At 39.1% G+C, this 20,907-nt stretch overlaps 1 protein-coding gene across 1 annotated transcript in view; it reads right to left on the bottom strand.

Moving 5' to 3' along the window:
• BICRAL (BICRA like chromatin remodeling complex associated protein) overlaps positions 1–20,907 on the bottom strand; it is a 277,400-nt gene that overhangs the window by 69,679 nt on the left and 186,814 nt on the right. Inside the window, exons 19-20 of the mRNA XM_066993763.1 lie at positions 8,745–8,991; positions 3,140–7,960 (exon numbers count right to left, since the gene is read on the bottom strand). The gene's annotated coding sequence lies outside the window, so the exon portion shown is untranslated. The remainder of the gene's footprint in view (positions 1–3,139; positions 7,961–8,744; positions 8,992–20,907) is intronic.

Raw genomic sequence — 20,907 nt, 5'->3', positions numbered from 1 at the left:
TAATTGAGAGATAGTAGTCGGAGTATAGGTGTCCGTTTATTTTTTCACAAAGCAAAGAGTTTGATCCCTGTTTAAAGGCCAAGCTCACATCATCTGGAAAACAGGGCTCTTATTTTTGGAGGTAACATACTTTATGTTTCTGGCAGCAGATCCAAAGTAAGAATTTTTCAAGCTCCTTTGTGTTTCAACTTTTTAACTTCAGTTCACTTTGCTACTCTCAGAACACAGCATTTATACGTACCGCAAAATCTCAAATTACCTACAGCTTTGGTACATATGTTACCAGATAAATCACTGCAAATACATGTATATTCTTGTGTATTACTCTTCCCTGAGGAAATGAGCCTGTGCAATCACACACTTTGTCTCCTTCTAACTTCTGAAATCTTTCCCAAATGTCAACCACATTTGACACAGGATTACAGGTCACAGAGATAACTAACTTTGTAGAAATAGTGATAATCAGTAGCTATTTTAGTGCAATAGCCCAGACAGTGGGGCAGGCAGAGTTCTGCAATTAAACACTCTGCATAACAGTAGGCACCTGGCCAAAGAACACACGTGAACTGACCGGACAGTTGGGGTATGAATGGCTCCAAATAGATGTGACACGTATTGTCTCTTCCTCTTCAAGTGTCAGTGGTTTTTTCAGCCAAGAAATGTAATGGACAGAAGTAAATAAATCTGAAGTAAACTGTGCTTCACTTGACCTGCTGCTTGCAGAGCAACTTGCTCAGGAACTGTTAATTGATTCTCACTGGAGCTTGTTAGTGCATGGGAGAATTGATTTTAATTATGTATCTCCTTTTGTCACAGCTCTGTTCTATTATCACATGTAGTAGAAAGGATTTTAATACGTGCAAGAATGAAGTATACTGTGCTACCAAATTTGCATTGAGTTTCATAAATGACAGACTTTTTCTTTGAACAGTAAGCCATTTAATGCCTGGTATGAAGAAGAACAAAACCCTAAGGTATCATATTCTCTGTAAAATACCTTGTCTGTAGTTGCATTTTCTTTAAAACTGAATTCAGAAAATAATTAAAACAGATGATCATCTTTCCTGATCCTTCAGGTTTATGTCAAAGGTCAACAGTATGAACCTGTAATGGATTTGACCCTAATTAATTAGCCAAGGTAGAGCACTTGCACAGCAGTATAAATTATATGCTTAAAGAAGACCAATAGCCAATAGTTGTGAAGTCACTTTATACTTGATTTCCCATGGAAAGACACCTAAATGCCTCTATCAAGTTAACACAACAAAATGACAATTACAGGGCTTGTCCTGAAATTTACAGCAGTGACACTTATTAACCAGGTATTTCTCTCTGACTTTTACTGAAAGATAAAACTGAAGAAACATTTTCATTCATTACTTTTAGTATATAAGAAGGTGGATTTGAGGATCCTGTCTATGTTTTACTACACTGCAAACTCTATTGCCAGGACATAAAGCACAGAGGGATTACGACGATTATCAAACATCCCTAAAGAAATGCAAAAAATAATTGCAACAAGATTGGTGTATTTGTCCACAGAATAATATTTTGTGAGTTTTCAGTGAGAATCTGGAAAAGAAAAGGAGCATTTCAGAGATCAAGCATAACATTAAGAACATAATCCACATTCTGTTGAGAAATGTGTGGAAAAATTAATCTTAACTTCAGCTGGAGCTAGTTTTTGCTAAAGAAAAATTTATAGGGCAACATTAAGATTTCCCTTTTTAAGCTTCCAGCTTATTCTCTACCTTGAAAAAGAGATTTTCCTAAGTACAACAGACACATCTAATAATGAATAAATCTAATTACACTAAACAATGCTTAATTTATCTTCTACAACACATATTTCTGTAGATAACAGAACTGTCCTCAAGAATTTGTGGACTTCTGAATCTTTCCTTCTTGAAAAGTTCTTTATAACAGAACTCATTAACCCAAATTCTGCCTGCAACTCTTGACCTTCAAGTTGTCATCCATCTTTCCAGTCTACATTGCAGTCACATAGTGCAAGCAGAAGGCAGTTCCTGGATCTTTTCTGCTGGATTGTGGTGTTTTAATTATTAGTTAAAAGATATTCAAATCATTTTGCACAATAAAATTCAGAATTCAGTGAGAAAGTCTAAATAGCAATAGCCTTATGCTTTCCTAAATTGGGACTTCTGTCTTTAACACAAAGAATATAAAATCATTTTCAAACTCTCTAAAGAATAATCTGAAATTCATTGAGATCAGTGTTACTCCTTTTAGTGACTTTGCTGGGCTGCCTTTTTTCTTTGTTGTGATTATACAAGAGAAAGTCTGCCCTACTTTCATTTTTTTGAGGCTTGAAAGGAAGCTGATTTATGGCACATAAATTGCCCGTTATTATTGAAATACATATTTGGTTGCTCATGAGCATTCTGTAGCTGTGTAGATTACATAGTGTAATAATTGAAAGAAGAAGAGCCTATCCAATTTTAAAAGAGAAAATGTATAGGTTTTGTTGGACAAAAACCACTTCTATGTATGTCATAGAGGGAAAAGTGCTAAATCCACTTGTGCCAGAGCATTATGCAAATACAGTAAAACTTTGAAGATTTTAGGCAATTCACACAGTTTTTCCTAACCTTCGTTTATGAGGATACACCATCCTTGGTCTCTGAAACCCCTTCTACAAGGCACAGTGTATTAAACTTTTTAAAGATTATTTGTGGAAAAATGGTTTCTTTGTCATTCAAGATGTGTTTTTAGGCCTATAATTTCCTTCAAGTGAGCACAATTCCGCTAGCAGCAGTATATTATTTTGACAGTAAGTCAGTTGGCATAAGACTTCATTGTGTATGCCTTTTGTTTATATAATCCTTCCTAACAGTAACAAGGTGTTTACTGTTCAGCAAACACATTTTATTTTAACTGCCAACAGTAAAACTGTCTGATAAAGTTTGATTTAGCTAAAGAAAGCAAGTTCTCATTTAGCCCAAATAAATCCATGGTGCTATAGACAGCTGTTTGGAGTACATAATCCCCCAAGCTCTTATAGCGAGGCAACTCTTGCTATTGAATGAGCGAGAGAGAGCAGGCTCAGCTGTTCAGGATGTGCTCCATTACAACTGTAATCTATAGCATCGTACTGCCATATTGTGAAAGCATTACTCACATTCAGCGGCAGCGAAGCAAATACTCCTCTGACAGATGCTCTGCAGACTGACAGCTGACACCCTAAGCTGAGCCCTATAGATTTTTCACTAAACACGTCCTGCAGCCGGGATCGATGTGGCCTGGCTGTCTGCTGCACCCCGTCCTCCTGCGAGGAGATCAACATCTAATACCGCTCCTGCAAGATTCTCAGGGAGTTAACTGTCTCCAAGTGGAAAAAGTTCAGATTTCAGAGAAACAATGAACACAGACACTTCTCAAAATAACAGCATTTTGATGCTTGAGAGAAGGAAGAATTCGTAAGCCTAAAGGCATTTTTCTTCCAGTTTATGGCTGACTTTATCCTGGAGAAATTTGCCAAAGAAATGCAATTTTTAAGGCTGATATTATCAAAACTTGAGAGCAGCAGGGGAGAAATAGCTGATCTGTCACATGGACTCCAAAAGAGATGTTTGTAGTAAATGCAAAACAAAAACGACTCCAGTATTTTCTTTCTGCCAAAGTCAGAATATGCAGTTAGAGTATGTACACAGGCAGAGGTCAGGATGTGCATAGAAAGCCAATGCTGCATTTTATTTAAAAAAAAAAGCTGTAGAATGAATCATTTTACCGTAACCACTAACACAATCTTCTAACCTTAACCTCAATGCACTGGTAAAGTATTTTGCTTCCTTTTTCCCCCCTTTTTCTTTTATAGGTCTACTTTATTAACACGGCTCGTGCTCCTGTTGAAGTCACCAGCAGAACTCCTGTAATTCACTGAGAACAGAAGCTGGCCCATAAAGCCGTTGTGGCTTGGAAAATACTTTCAGGAATGATAATTAGTTCAAAGCTGAAAAACAGTCACTTACCTATAGTGAATATAGGCACAAGTACAGAAAAGAAGACAAGCTGGTTTTGAAGCATACTGGGGAGATTTAAGTATAATTTCTGTGCTGGAATTTAGTGACAATTGGGTTGTTTTTTATTCTCTTTTATTACTTGTGCCATCTTCAAACGGTCTAAATGGCAAGATAATAATCTTACAATAGATCTGGGAATTCCTGAAAGGGCAACTAGTTCTGCTTCTCATTTTCATCCTGCCACAGTGCACATTGTGTGGAAAGACAAACAGATGTGTATGCCTTCTTGCAGTAGGATTACCAGAGCAGGGTTAATTGCAAGAACTGAAATTCCTCCTTCTGACTGAGCAGCTTCATGTTTTCAAAGTATATCTTGTGGCTGCTTTTCGACATTTAGAGTATGGATTCACTCCTCGTTTGGTCTGTGCATTTAAATTCACATTGCACTAGTGTTTTGTAAATGCATATGTAAAAGGCAAGTGATTATGTGCAAAGTGAAGGAAGGGTACTCATTAAATACACAGAGAAAGGGATATCTGGCAAGGGTGTTGCAAGAGAGGAAGGCAAATAGGCAAAAGTGTTCATAATTTGACTGAGAAACTAAGTAATGCCACTAAAAGATCACCTGTTAAAGTTATTTTCTCTCTGTTTATCACAAACTGCTGTTGTGTTCTAATTCCTGAGCACATCGTGGTCTGTAGGAGAACAGACACACTGTGCGTTTGCATAGTCACACCAGAAATTCCAGTTATCTCTACAATACTGGTCCTGGTAACAATGAAAATGCCATCGAAAAACACTTGTACTGAGCATTATTTGCTCAAAAATGTAAGAAGGTTTTCTTACAGCAGCTTTACTGATGTAATTGAATTTGTATTGAACACCTCAATGTACAATGTTATGCACTCATTTGGACACATGCACCAGAAATTGGCCAGCAAGGACCTCGGTGCATGTCAGCTTAACTGATGCCATGCTCGAATATGTGGTGCATCTAATTTATAAATGAGGAAGATCTTGTGTAGGAGCGCATTGCTGCAAGTGTATGCCATTATTTAATCCATGAAACCATATATTATACACTGCACATTCAGAAGAGAAAGGATTTGTAGATAATTACCTAATCATTGCACTCATCAGAAAATCAATAAACATTAACATAACATGTTCAATAGATTAGAGAGATCTTTGTCAGAAATGCATGCCCTTGCTTCACATAAATTAATATAGGTCCATTTAGGCAAAACCACTCTATTACACTGCGTTGTACCAGAAAATATCAAAATCTCATCAGCGCACATAGCTGAAAGCAAAAGAAATCCCAAATTAAAAACAGACAAAGAGTAAATCTAGCCACCGGGGAGGTGTAAAATGCAGATGGCTCACAATCAGATTACCTAAACCATGTATCTCGTCACAAAATCATCCTAACTGTTCAGAGCAGGCTCCCCATCTCATCTGATCCTTTTAGAACCAAAAGAAGCTGTTTTTATAATGTCCTATCTCCCCTTTAGGTACTATTACTGGGGAGCAATTACATGTTTGATAGTTAGCACCACCTCTGGTGATCATTCTGCTGCTGACACTGAGGCTAATGCACAAACAAAAAACTGTGTCTGCAGATGGTTTAACAAATGCAGTTAGGCTGATAACACAGCCTCTTCGAAATAGAGAAGATTAAAATGTCTGAACTGAACGTAGTGAGCTTTTGAAATTATTTATGCCTTGAGACACATTGTGCCCATGAGTCTGTCTGGATCCAGGTCCATGTAGGCTGTCTGCAAGGCATAAATACATACGAAAAAAAGTCCGGGATAATTTTCTTGTTCTAGTTCCACAGTAAGCTAATAATAACAATAATGTTCCCATTTTTATAGCAGCTTATAGCTAAGAATTTCAAGATATTTTGCAGTGATGATGCCATTTTACAAAGGGAGAAACAAGGATGTTAGGTAGCTAACTCCTTAGGGTCAGTTTCTTCCCACTCTAGATATTAACATAACTGCAGAGAGGGCTCGTGTTGGCTTTGGGAGGAAGGCCCTATGCTCACATCTGCCAGGGCTCCACCAGCATGCGGGCAGCTCTGCCTGCAGCCCCCAGGGCTCCCTGTGGAAGGCAAGCAGCAGACAATGCACACCACACTGACCATCAGGGGTTGCTGCATGGTGCTGGTGTGCTCAGCAGAACAAGGAACTCAAACTGTGTGCTGAGTCACAGCATCTTCCTTCCAGGAGGCAACGGAGAAGCAGAGCCATGAATTATCAACAGATTGTCTGTCCGGTTTCATCCCTTACCTCCTCAGTCCCTCCAGTAGAGCAGAGAGGTTGGTGGAGGATATCCCCACCATGCTGCCTCCCCAGAGGAAGCCAGCAAGAGAACTGGGAACCAGAGAAATACAGCTGCCAGCAGCAGCAGCAGCACCAGGACCAGTAGCAACAACTAGTTATGAAACATAACACTTTAGGATGCAAGCAGGGAGCAGATATGCACCAACAAACCCAGACACAAATGAACTTCTCAATAATGCTGCCCCTGGGTCTTTAACTTGCAGCCATTAAGATAAGCCAATAATAAGCCAGTAAAAGTCACCAGCTTCCTACTAGACGCAAGGACTTAGATATGGACTATTGCTCTAAGTATCCCAAAGGCTGGGGTCAGGCATTGTACATTCCTGTCTCGCAGATCTTACAGAAAATATTCACACATGCATGCAGCACATCTGCAGCAAAACCAAGAAAACCCTCAGCTCCCTGAGGTTTTCCAGTATACAAAAGAAGTAGGACTGAAATTCAACCACACCTCTGAAGGGCCAGCGTCAGCCTTCAGGAAAACTTAGATACTACTTTAATTCCACTTTGAGAGCTGAAATACTTTAAGGACATTGACTGATATTTGTAAGAGGTTGATTTTTATTCTGCTGTAGTGAAATACGCAATCATTAGCAGCAGGACCAAATAGTCTGAGCCAGAACAGAATAGTCTGTCTCCAAATACTTCACTGGAGGCTTACTTTTCTTATAGACTTTGGTAATTACCAAGAAAGACAGGCTCTCTTCATGCTTAAAAATTTCTTAGAAGCATCTTTATATCCTTTTTTATAACCATCTACCTCTACCATTATATTAAAGCAAATCCTGCTGAAAGCTGTTAAGAGGAACTTATATAAACTAAATACAGCCTATAGAGATTGTGGAAAAAAATAACAGGAAAGACAGCACATGTGACCATAAAATAATTTAACTCTTTTAGAGAAGAATCCAGGGGTATCTGCTTTATGTGTGCACTGCAAACACTATATTAACTGTGGCAGTAGAGGTACATCAAATAAGAACCAGATAAATCATCAAATTCTTTACTGTTAGGATTCTATATTAAATCATGCAATGGGCTTTATATTATTGTTTTTTCAAAATCTCAGTGAATTTTCTGGCCCTTGCTTTTGAGATTGTGCACATGTGATTAAGAGCAGTGCATATAAAAAGAGCATGCAAATACAATTACGTTTTGTGATACTGTCAGATCTGGCCTCCAAATTCCAGCTTCAGATATGTTTAATACACATTCATTATCATTATCAGACACAGCATCTATTGATTCTTTGAAAACGATTAGAAGTGGAAGAGACCTGCCACGACAAACACAGAGACAAGGTCGAGATGGACAGTATTTTAAAGTCAAGTACCTTTAAACATTTGACAGCACGGGGGCAGCTTCCCCAGTTCCTTCAGGAAATTATTCAATTGCCCGAAAGAGCAAAGCACAGGGGAATTTTCACCTGATACTTCATCTAGGTTTTCACTATCCAAATTGAACTGTTTCATACGTGTGGAGTCATCAGGCGATAGCCCCTCTTCCGTGCACATTAGGACTGCTGCAGAGAAGATCGCTAAAACGACAGCCAAGCATATTCTGCTTCTTCTGTTGCCAGTGCTTCAGCTGTGTAGCTTCCAGAGTGAACTGTACATGTACTCTCTCAGGGACCTGTAGTTGGTACAAGAAAATAAATATTATTTCACATCAGAAGCAACGGTACTTGTATTTTATATCTCTTGCATATACATGTGCATGTAGAGTGGTAAACCCAATTAGACCAAAGAGGGCATATGCACATCCTTGGAGAGAGAAAGCTCAGGCCTGACAGTGTTAAACATTTTGGCTACAACTGTGTATATGTTTATACAGGCATGTGCATGTGTGTTCTGTCTTCATATGGTGTCACTGCATTCAGGACAGCTGAAGCTATAAGCTTATCCCTTCTGCATATTTATGTGACAGAAATGTGGAAGCTCTCCTCCGATTAAACAGAAGTTTCACAATTCTCTTCATTTCTCTCCCACCCAGCGAGAAATGCGTTCTGCACTTCACGATCAGGACTTCAACATTTACAACTGGATCATTTCTCCCTCTGTCTGGTCGGGGATTTCTGAGCCCTTACTTGGAGCACAGCACATGCGTCTATTTCTCCCTTATGCGGCCAGAAAGGACAAGCTACAAACCCTCCCTGAGCTCATATTCCTTCTCCTCAGAAGTCCTGTATATCAGAAAACAGAAAGTCTTTCAGTTTTCTAGGGACTTTTTTACACCCTCTTCCAGAAGCTGTTGGTCCAAACCTGTTTTTTGCTTACAGTCTGCAGTGAAACAAGGCAGGGAGAGCAGTGTCTGCTCTCATGTCTTGTTTTCTATTTTATTAACCTGTGCACTGACAATGTAAATGCTCAGGCACATGAGCCCTGTTCTAGGAGATTAAAATCTCAGATGAAATCACCTCAGACAGCAAGGGAAGTCCTGCCATGATGCTCCCTGGGACCGTTTCTCTGTCAGTTGTACACGGTGCAAAGTCCCCATCCTCATCTTCACATTGTCACAACATCAGAGAGCTCAGTATGACTTTTTTTTTCTTTTTTTTTTTTTTTTTAAAGTAAATGAAAACACCGCTAAAATGGAACTGGGCCAAATTCTCCGCAGTGGAAGAAAGAGGTCATCTGTGTAGACTTCAGGGTATAGCTTTGCATCTGTAACAGTAAAAAATGTGGCTGAATGTTTTCCTGATCTCATTTTTTAAACGTGTTTATTTGATTTTATTTTGCCAGCAAATTTATGCAAGTATGATTTATATGTAATAATCCCCATATTTTTTTAATTACCTTGCCATAAAACCTGAATAACTCCCCCTACTTTGATCTCCAACACATTCTGGAGAATACTGCAGCAGGCATGCCTAAATCAGTTAAGCCATGCACAGAGCTGTTCCTGGAGGGAAGCTTTCCCACATCAGAAGATTGTGTAATAAAACTTAACACAGCTCATTAATTTTCTCTCTTAACCAATGCATCTGACAAGAAGTGACTTTGAAAACCTAAAGGAATGACACAACTCTTATGCTTTGCGTGAAACATCTGTTTCCAGCTCCTTCGCTATTAAATTGACATCTTTTTATTTGAAAAGTTCCTTTTATTTCCCAACTTCCTGCAATTGGTAATGTATATATCCCAAAGAGCTTAAATTCACAGCTTTTAAAACTTGATTAACTAAATGCTGGGTTATTCCTGTCCCAGAGGAAAAATACCTCTCTCTGCACAGACAGATTAAGTGGTACAACTCCGCTTTTTAATCAATTATTAAGAATTTGTTTATTCAAGCAATGTCAGACTTCATAAAGCATCAAAACAGACTTCAAATCCCCAAATAATGTAAACAGCAGTGTGATTGCATATGAAAAATATTAGCATTCTCGGATCTGGAAAATCGATAGAACGTGAGCATGTCGTATGCGCTCTCTCGTCCATGAAGGCCACGGACAATATCACGTTTCTTTCTGACTGTGAAAACCTACAAAGCCAGTTGCAGAAGTCTTGTGTGAGGAGTTGAGGTGATTTTCAGCAGAAGCAAAACACCCTCATTACTGTGATTTTTCCTTGAAACATCACTCAGCTCCACATTCATATTATATTGCTCCATTTAGTTTGCAGTTCCTTGTACACTGAGGAAGAGAAGACAAAAAAGCCCTGGCAAGCCTTCTCCAGACCGTCTCGTGTTATGTGCGGATATCAAGCACAGCTGAATTCTGGAAGCTGATTCAATTCTACTCTGAAGACCAAGATGAATGTATTTAATCGCATGTTGTGTTTGTATAGAAGTTAAGTATTGTTTTGGTAACTGGTAAACCAGCTACACCCTACCAACTAATGCAATTTTAAGACCTTTGAACTTGTTTATACAGTTCAAAAAACTTTAATCTCCAGTGTAGTTTAGCATTAAAAGAGACATCTCCAGGTGGGACAGATTAGAATTCACAAGTAGTGCCACAAACCGAGTACGGTTGCCTTTGAAAGAAATCAATGTTTATGCAATTTTCTTTGCCACATAGTTAGCAAGGAGCACGGAGTATTTAAGGATTAAAAATTCTCAGCAAGTGTTTATTAACCAGACATGATTTTAAAGATTAATTGGGCAACACCCTGAAATTACACCTGCCTCAGTAGAACTACTGAAGTGCACCAAGTCCATGCAGGACACTTTGCTGGATGGGGATCAAAATCAGAAGCAACTGAGAGCTAGCTCAGTTATCAAGAGGAAGCTCTTCCTCCTCTTCCTTTTTCCTGGGCTGTCATCATGTTTGGATGGTGCACGAGTCTGAGCCCAAGGCTCGGCTTCTTGCTGTGAGCACGGATGTTGCTCGCACTCTCGGTCCCATTTCTTGGGGAGGAATGCCAAGTTTTGCCAGATCTATTCTTAACCCCTGTCAGTCCCAAGTATGGGCCATTTTATTACACACTCCACAAAGATGGATTGTACTTGAAGGAGTGGGTTAGCATGTCCGTTAAACTACCTTTATGCTGTGGTGCTCCCTATCAAAGAAAGCATGAAGGGTTGCAAATAGTGCTCGCATTTTACAGTCCCAATTAAATAATATGCTTAACAGGAATACAAAAAGAAGGAAAGGGGGAGAGTATTTCTCTTCTAATATTGCCAAGCTATGCAATAAGTGGGAAAATAAGGCAGTATGTGTCCAAGACGAGCACAGTTTGCACAATTTATAGGAGCAGGGGAACTGAGCAAACAGAGCAAGCCAGAGATTTTTGACACGTGTGAGGAGGAATGCACTCCTTAACCCCTGCAGTTTGTTTATTTTGGGGAACCAGAAGATGGCTGAAAGGTACATTATAATATGAATCAACCCTAATATTTGCACTTTGGTGCCAGCTTGGTCCATCACTGGGACTTTTTAAAGCATGGCTTAGACAAACATGCAGGAATAAACTCGCATCTGGCAGGGAGCGGACCACCTGCTCTCTCCCAGCCCTCTTTGCTGTGATTTTGATATTTCTCTCACAACAGCTCAGCACGTTTCCATTTCCATTTATTTTCACATTACAGCCAGCCTTGCTAATCTACATGTTTCGCACCAACATTTCAACAGGGTGGAACAAGGAGATGACTCACCCAAGGACCTGCTGAAGAGCTGGTCTAGGCTGCCTTGCCACCAAATCTCCGGGCTCCTGGGTACAGCATCAGCAGCGGTAACCCACTTGTTCTGTCCCACAGAGGGGCTTCAGGTTGCCCAGAAGTCTCCATACACATGACAGTGACCTCTTTTGGGAGCCCCATCTGAGCTGGGGCATTAATCACTCTGACGATGTTACAGATTGGCCACCCTTGCCCCATGAAGCAAGTGATTAACATCACTGTATTAGCAGCGCAGAAATAAATAACTTGCCCACGTTTGCACAGGAAGATTATGAGCAAACTGGTAATAAGATCCAGATTTGCTGCCTCCCACTCTGCTGCACCACAGAAATGTGACACACTTCCACAAGCTGTGCCCTAGCCTTGAAGAAAGGGGAAAGAGACAAGCAAAAGTCACACAGGAAAAAAAAAAAAAAAAAAAAAAACCTGAGCAGTGGATGGCAGTACAAACATCTCTTCTGAGGCAGTGGTTTAGTGTTTGCAAGTATTAAGGAAAATAGAGGAACTGTCCAAACTTTCCAGGAACAATTTCCCATTAGGGGGTCTGAGGAAAGAGATTCATAAGGCAAAGAATGAAAGCTTTCATCTGGGTTATTTTTCCAACCATATAAAAAAGAAGATAGAAATTGCAATTCAGAGAACTAGTGGAGGAGAGATGGAAGTAAAGACAAGCTGAATCATGTTTAATAAAAAAGTTTATAGTCATTGCTAGCAGGACTCTATCCAGCTGGCACAGCGTGGTTCTATCACAAGCTGCACTCAGTGAATTAGGGGCTGTGTTATTACTCCAGCAATGTCACCTGCAGACCTATTTAACCTCACTGTAGGGGCAACATTTTTTCCTAGGCTACCAGATACTATTTTGCCATTATTAAACTTAATTTCATATGTTCTGCTCCTACCTGATATTGTCCTTTATAGTGGAAGAAATACAGGCTGTCATCAGTGATGCTGAGGACAATAAAGAAGAAGAGAGAACAACAGTGAAACTGGCACCATGCAGAAAGCCAGCCTAAAATTTATGTATGATTTTTTTCCACTAATATTCTGAAAGTGAATCATTGCAGTGTGTACACCTGGTTGTAAGTCTTATGCAGAGCAGCTAAGAGAAAAGAAAATGCTGTCCCAGTCTCTTTCATACCTCATCTTAACATTTCTCTCACCACCATTTTCCTTCTTTCCTATTTCAACATTTTTCTCTTCCATGAAAGCAGAAGTTCAAAAAATAAATTGCAATTTTTTCCCTTAGTGTATTTTTAAACCCCTACAGTAGAAAAAATCCAGCATTATTCATCAAGCCATACTTACTGAGCCTTTACATTTCATTTGTATCCAATATATTTAAGAATAGCACAATCAAAGATACTTAGCCAAGGAAATTAGACGATAAAAAGCACAATATGCAAGACTTATAAAAAGCCACATTGCTGTGCAATGTGGCTACATAGAATCAGTTCAATTGACAGGTTGGGAACTATGATACAAGGCAAACATATGCAAATTATGAGTCACTCCTCAGTGGATGTCAGGAAACATGATTAGTTCCAGCACAAAGTTGTCCAACAGGTCTAAACTTATTGGAGAAATAACGTTATTACAAGGCATCATGCATGACTTGGGCAAGTAACTGCATTCACAAATGAAGCGAGACTGGCTTTGAGATCCACGTGAATGGAAAGGTTTGAAAATTTGCCAACTATATGTACAGATGATGCCAAGTTACTCTTGAATCTATATATCTGCCAAATCAGTTGCATATACTGTGTATCAGTCCGGTGATACAGGAAGAGAGGCGGTAAAGCCCTGCCTAAGATGTGGGTGCCATTGGAATTTGGCAGCTGTGCTCAAGCTGTAATTGGAACCAGCGCTGCCCTGAACCCTCCAGCCTTGCAAACGAGAAGGGAGATGATCTCTGAGGTCGTCTGTGTCATCCCCTTACAGCTCTGGGCTGTTTTCCTAAGGGGGCCTTTGAACTCTTTGGCATGATGGAGCGGTTCCCAACATGTGTCCCTGCCTCTTCTGCAGGAGCAGGAGCACCTCGCCATAGCTCATGGGGGGGCTTCCACCCTGCCTTTGAAAGACACTGTGGAGGTGCAAGGTCCTGTAGGCTCACATCTGAAGAGGCACAGCACCAAAATGTCAAATTCCTGTTTATGATCAGGTACATTAAACGTGCTGCATTCTACTGTGTCACCAATTGCCTGCATTTTTAAGCAAATGTGAAGTTAACTTCTCTTGGTGCCATAGAACTGTTACAACTATGCGTTCCTATCTAGGCTCACGTTACAAGTACAGCAAGACCAACAACCACTAATAAACATCTTAAGCTGCTCCAAACAAACAGTTCTTAATTCTTTTATAGCACTAAATTACATAAATTAACAAGAAGATGCAAGAAGCAATGCTTATTAAATGATTTTAATGTGTTTGCTTTGCGCTAAAGCACAACAGCTTGTAAAACTGTTTTTACAATTTTTGTGGTAACACAAGCCAGGAAGCAGTTCAGTGCAGTTAATTCTCTGAGATTGGCTAGAAAAGCACCATCATTTGAAATATTTCAGTGACCCTTTCTGTTAAGGAAAGCAGTAGTTGATCTATGCCTTTCCTGACTAAGAACGGAATAAAGAGAAGTAATGCTTGATATTGATATAGCTATTAAAACAGCCAGGGTCAGCTAAATTTTGTTTTCCATCTGGTGTTTTCATTTACACCTATGAAAAGTGAATACAAAAAAAGGCTACCATTTTGATTAGGTGTTTTTTCACAGCCAGTAAGTGCAGAAGTGTAGGACTCTGCTAGGCAATGAGGAGCTAAGCCAACCCTGCATACATTAGAGGTATCATTTCTCTTTGGAAGGGTTGTCACACTTAAGTTCTCTTCCACTCTGTCTCTGAAATCTTTGGCAAATCATATAATCATCTCCACACTTTGGTTCTCCATTTATAAACTAGGGATAATGTTTTCCAGCTTTGAATGTCACAAAACTATATTTCTGGAAGAAAGTCTATCATTTGTTTCAGCTTCCAAACCTCTACTCCACGAAACAAACTCTACAGCTTATTAGAGGCCTTTGTATAATTACCTCCTTCTGGCAGGAAGTCTGTGAATTTGCTTACAAGCACAAAACTTTCCCACCAGCATATTACTTAAACTGGCTTTAGCTTAGATGGGGCATCTCTGCATTTTTGGTATATTATAGGTGATTCACCTTAGCAGCAATAACATCTTAGAAGGACCTTTTTGAATTCACTAATTCTCTTCTACTGACATTTACGTCCAAATTTCCAGCTGAGTGGGAAAGCCAGAGGTGGGTGGAATTGGAGAAAGCAACGAAGCCAGCAAAGGGAAAACAAGTTAGAGAAAGAAGTAAGCAGGACTAGCAACCACAGAGGACAAAATATTAAATTATAAAATTATCTTTGAGTTACTTTCAGTATTTTTAAATCTGACAAGAACAAAAGACTTTCCTTTTACTTCCTTGTTCAGCAGTGTCACTAAACCCCTTGCCAGACATGGTCCGTTCATGAAGGGTCTTTCCATTCATGAATTCCATCCATCCATTACCCACAGAGACCTGCCATTCAGGTTGTGTTAAAACCCCTAAGACATGCTGTACCAGCTCCTGTCTCCTAAGGTCCAAAGCTTGAAAGCTCCCTTCCTGCAAGCAGACAAAAAACCTTTCCCCATAAAGAATGAACGTGCGGAAGTTTCTACAAAATATAAATGTTAAGAAAGGTGTACAACAGTAGGAGCTACTATGAATGCCAAAATAATAATAATCAAGTAAATCTTTTAAACATGATCTAAGCTGACATTAATGGCTCAATGCCTTATATCTGCTAGGTTGTGGCAGAGCTACCAGGACCACAAACATGGCTGTTGTGGGACTTCTCATGCCATTTTTGGAAGCAGAAACTCTGCTCCAGCTGGGAAGGGGCTGAATGCATTCTTTCTTTCAACTGTATTTTGCCAAGCAAGTACTGCCGTTCTGGCCTTGCACCCAAACTTTCCATGCTGGGGCTCAGGAAAAGCCATTCCCCACCCAAGTGCTTTCCATGGCTGCGTCCCGAGATGTCCCCCTAACAGACTCCCATTTGTCATCCTCGTGTCCTCTCTCATATTACTGTCACTCAGCAGCAACTTTCTGCTCTTGCTTTTCAGGGTTGCCAAAGCTTCTTTCCTCCTCAGTTTACTTGCCTCTATTTTAGGGTCTGCTAGGAAACATGAGACATTTTGTACCAAGGATGATGTTAACAATTGCAGACATTGCTTTGCTTCATCATTTTAACAGAAAACAGCAACAGCAGTAAATATGATGTGACAGTTGTAATGATGAGAATTACTGTCCTGAAAGAGAGCTCTGTATGGCTTATAAAGATCCCAGTTTTTTCAAGGAAAATTAGTTTGTACTCCGAGGCATCTTAGCATCGCAGGGTAAATTACAATGAGTACTAAAAGAGCACAGGACAAGGCTTGCCGTACCTCCGAGCTTGATCTCTCTAGCAGACTTGTACTTAAAAGGGGTGTTCAGAAACTGGGAACAGTTCAGAAAAGGGTTAGAGGGATGGCTCTGTAGTTGGAAACCCCGTCTTTTCCTGAAAGACTAAAGAGATTCAAATTTATCCAAGATAATTTAAATGCTTGACTTGATCATGGTTTATAAGACCATCCATGCCAAAAATACTTCTCATCTTATAAATCATCCAATCTACTTTAAGCTTGCAGACAGGGATATGAAAAAGTCCAAGCTAGAGCAGACAAAATCAGACGAAAAAAATGTGCATTTTTACTAGGGAGGTAAATTAGCACTGAAATAGTCTACTTGAGGACATAATATATTCCTTGTCACTTGAAGACTTAATAACAAAACCAAATGTCTTTCAAAAAAATAAGCTATGGTTGAATTCAAGCCTGTAAGTTTGATGTGAGAACGACTGGAGGAAATGGCAAAGAGGTCATCGTTAGGCTTTGTCGTCTCCTCAAATTCCAGGAAACAACACAAAAGCTGCAGTCCTGGGGGGATATTTTCATGCCTTTAATTATACTTGTCTGCTCATGCAAACACTGCCAAATTCTACAGATATAGAATAAAACAAACGCGATGGATCTGTGCAAGCATCCCAGTGCAATGGTAAATGACTTGACCTTGTTCACCACGGAACTATTACATGAGTAAAGTCAACACAGTTCTGATTAATTAGTGACCAGCAGTGGCACTCACCAGTGGTAAAGGTCACACCTGACATAAGGCTTCTACCAAAATGGCCTGCTGAGCGCAGTGGCTCCATGCATGGCACTTGGGAGCTTGGCACTGCACAACAGGAGGGTGACCTTGTATTTAGAATCATGGAACCATAGAATCGTTCAGGCTGGAAGAGATCATCTAGTCCAACCTCTAACCTGGTACTAAAGTCCACCACTAAACCATGCTACTAGGTTCTAAATCTACACGTTTCTTGAAGACCTCCAAGGATGGTGAATCAACCACTTCCCTGGGCAGCCTATTCCAAGGCTGCACAACCCTTTCAGTGAAGACATTTCTCTTAATATCCAACCTAAACCTCCCCTGGCACAACTTGAGGCCATTTCCCCTTGTCTTATCACTTGGTGCTTGGGAGAAGCTAGATTACTGAGCTCAGGTCACCCGTCCTGCACTAGCATCTGCTCTCCCAGCCCAGGTAATGCAGACCTGCACCAGATAAGCCTAGCAGGGCTGCCTCGATGACAGCTACTTGCTTTGGTCTGTGGAGCAGAACTGTCTCCTCTTGAAGTAGCTGTGCCAGCCCAGAGAAGCTATGAAGGACAACAGCCCAACACAACCAGCCATATGGCACAGCAGACCAACATACCAGTGGGGTTGTGATGGGTAACACCTCTCAAAATCACAGTCCTCTGTTCACTAATATAGGCCCTTGCTTCAAGAATATACTGTGGTACACACAAGTCTACAGACTATTTTAGTTTCTGCTTATTTTGAGGTAAAAATGAAGCACTGACTCTGGGTTGACCCTTTGCAACTAAACAGTACAAAAGTTTACTACAAATTTATGTTACTTGCCAAAAATCAGTAAAGAAGTTTTGTACTACACAAGAGGGAGAAAAAAAATGGTACCTCCCAACAATTCCTAAGTCCACAAGCCTGTCAGAAACATTATATCTTGTTCAGTTTGATTAAAGAGATAAGGAGTGGGCATGTGGGGGGTCTTGTCTGGTAAAGCAGCCTTTGCTTACCAACATTTTATGTTTCTAGCTTTAGAACTCTTAAGAGGAATCAGCAAAAGAAGGTAGGAAGCTAGTGAAAGAGCACAGGTTAAAGTCCAGTATAAATCAGTAAGAGCCAGCGCTGCTGGCTCAAAAAGAAAAAAAAAAACACAGAATATCTCCCACTTCCACCCACCACCCACCCATTAATCACAGCATCCTAAAATCACAGGCTGCTTCTGAAAAATTATCCTTAGTAAGAAACCCAAAATCTAGGTTAGTGCTTCATAACTTATGTGTTGCTCATTTATTTTGACAAGTCCTGTTTAATCCTTATGAATAATTCTTCCTAAGATACTAGGAAATGCACGTGGTACATTTTGTAAAATATAAATAATTATCTGAGGAATCACTACTGCACTCTGCTCTAAAGCCTTTAAGAAACTGAAAACACTGGTGTATTTTGGGTCAAATAATACGGTACTGCACAGAATTAACAAATATCTCACATGCAAGTATTTCAGTTAGTTTCAGTCCAGTTAAAATTGGTGGACATTCTGCTATGTCAAGATTATGGCTACTTGACAGATGATTGTTTCTGTAGGTGATTTCACCCCCAAAATTGTACTTTTCTTTCTCTCCATGTTAGCCAAATGAATTGACTGAATTTTTGGGGTATTTTGTAGTGACATTCTAAAGTCCTCTGTTATGACTTTTATAGCTAGTCATTTTAACACTGGAATTACACGTAAATGTGTGTCCACCTATACTGTATATAAATTGAATAAACAGTATGTAATTTGCTTCAAAAACACTGCTATCTTGAAGATAATAGAATGTGATTAGAATTTATCTCCTTCTGGCTATTTTCCCATTGAAGACTTACAGCTTTAGCTGGTAACTCTAACCTGCAAGAACTGTAAAATGTTGTGGTTTTGCCAAGTAGGACAGGGCTTAAATTACACTGCAGAGTAAATCAGCCAAAACACTACTAGCTTATATGCATAGCTCAATCTTTAGGGATTTTTAGGATCATCCACAACAGGAAGCAAGCAGGTTATTGTTGATCTTAGACCATAATTTGAATATTGGAAAATATATTAGATAATTCAGCTGTACGTATCTCCGGAGACATTAAAATAGAGAAGTTCTGAAACTGCAGTATTAGAAATTTAACTAGACAATAAATCTAAGGATGTGGGGACTGTCAAATGTCTTTTAATTGCCCTGTTCTTGCTTTAACATAAGAATGATCACAAAATATGCATATTTAATTAAAATTTCAGTTAGATCTGATACCAAAAGCAACACTGGAGATCTTGATTTGCAACTGAGTGTTCATTTTTCTCCAAGACATTGCTTAGGAAACCAGCCTCTTCTTTATTGAAGTTTCATATTTTACAAGCAAATCTGAGTGTTTTTAAACTATATTTACAATTTCCTAAACATATACACTGTCCTAATGGGAAAATAAACTCATGATATTATTGTGAGTCAAAGAGTCTGCTACTTGTTTAATATCTTGTTTTAGACTTCCCATAACTAGATATAAACGTCACAAGAAAAATGCAACTTTCATTAAACAAATTGCAAAATAGTCATCCCCAAGAACCCACTGGGGTACGTTTGTAATCAAATAACTTAACTCTCCACATTACTAATGCATATTTCTGGCTTTCTTACTTTTCCTAAAAGGAAACTGCTCACTACTAAAATATAGCTTTTAATTTGTGGAGGGTAAAAATTTAGTACTTAATAAGCATACTTACCAAAGACTTTTAAAAAATTAATAGAAACCAAATAAATCTTGGCTATTAAAAAAACATATCTGACACACAGGTTGAGTTATACCAGCCAGCACAAGTACACAGTAAGATTCCAGATGTGCTATTTTCCTGTACACTGACAGCTATCAAACCCACCCCTGCAATAAAAAAGTCATGAAATGGGTTTTTAATCAGGTCTAGATTTCCATTAGCCCATGAGGACTGATGTCTGTGTGTTGTGGTTTTTATTCTTTACAGCACATGCCATTGCTCTTAATATGTGGGGAACACATATTAAGTCTAAACCTTTTTTGAGTAACCTCCTGAAATGGATTTTTTCATATCTAAATTGAAGCCAAATAAACATTATTAACAGCTGTATTTTTACAAAGTATTTGAAGGAGGGGTTAAACTCAGGATTGTTCAATTAACATTTCCCAGGCAGCACGTAAGATCAGCATGTCCAATGGATGGACAATGTGAAAAAAAAACACGCTCTGAAGTATGAAAAAATGTCAAGGGAATTCAAATAACATGACAACTTTCCATACAAATAAAATAAAACCCATACATTCCCTTTGCAAGACATTCAGAGTCTGACATTGCATTAATTCACATCTTCCTGGAAACTGTTAGATAGATATCAGTTTCTTCTTATATATTTATTGTAAACATTGGTACAAGATGTTCTGATTGTTTCCAGGAAAATACTATTAGTTACAGTTGTACAGAATCAATTTCACATAAAATCATACAGCACAGCTACAGAGAAAAAGAAATCTGTAGGCATCTAGTGTAATGAACAAACCACTGTGGTTTATATCCATTGCAAAACTTTAGCAGAACAGTTGGCACCAGCAAAAATATTGCAAATTAAAGATATTAGAAGAAGCTGTTTAGGAAAAAACATTTAACCACAGTTAAAGGCTAACAGAAAAATTTAAATGATTGCTATTGTTTGTGTTCTAATAGGATGTAATTGACCTCAATCACATAAATAAAACAATCATGCAGACCAATATTTGGACTCATTAAAAAGCTGTCATATTTCATTAATTTGACATCTCATATCTTTGCAGTGCAAAGATCATTTACAATTACTGTCAAAATAATACCTTACTTCATGAAAAAAAAAAAAAAAATGTGACAAGTAATGTGAAGTTTATAAAGCTGCCTGCTTTCCTGGTACCCCAGTCTAAATGTAAATATCCGGTCCTCCAAAAAGCGAAAACAAAATATAAAGGAAAAACCTTACTTAAAATTTCACTGTATGACTCAATAGCAAAGCTGAAACTGCCCCTCAGCAACTGCAATAAGAGTTTTATTTTTGACGTGGCTACAAAGAAATGTGTTGGTTCAGTAACTTTAAAGAGCAGGGTTTCTATTTTGCCACATTAAATCAATCCTCTTTTTTTTTTTTTTTTTTTTTTTTTCCCCTCTTCTTCTTCTTTATGGCCTAGCCTGGCCTGTGCCCTGCCATCACCAGGCCACCTC

This window comes from Anser cygnoides, chromosome 3, assembly GCF_040182565.1.
Source record: "Anser cygnoides isolate HZ-2024a breed goose chromosome 3, Taihu_goose_T2T_genome, whole genome shotgun sequence".
NCBI classification, from domain to species: domain Eukaryota; kingdom Metazoa; phylum Chordata; class Aves; order Anseriformes; family Anatidae; genus Anser; species Anser cygnoides.
This window is presented reverse-complemented; position numbering and strand designations above follow the sequence as displayed.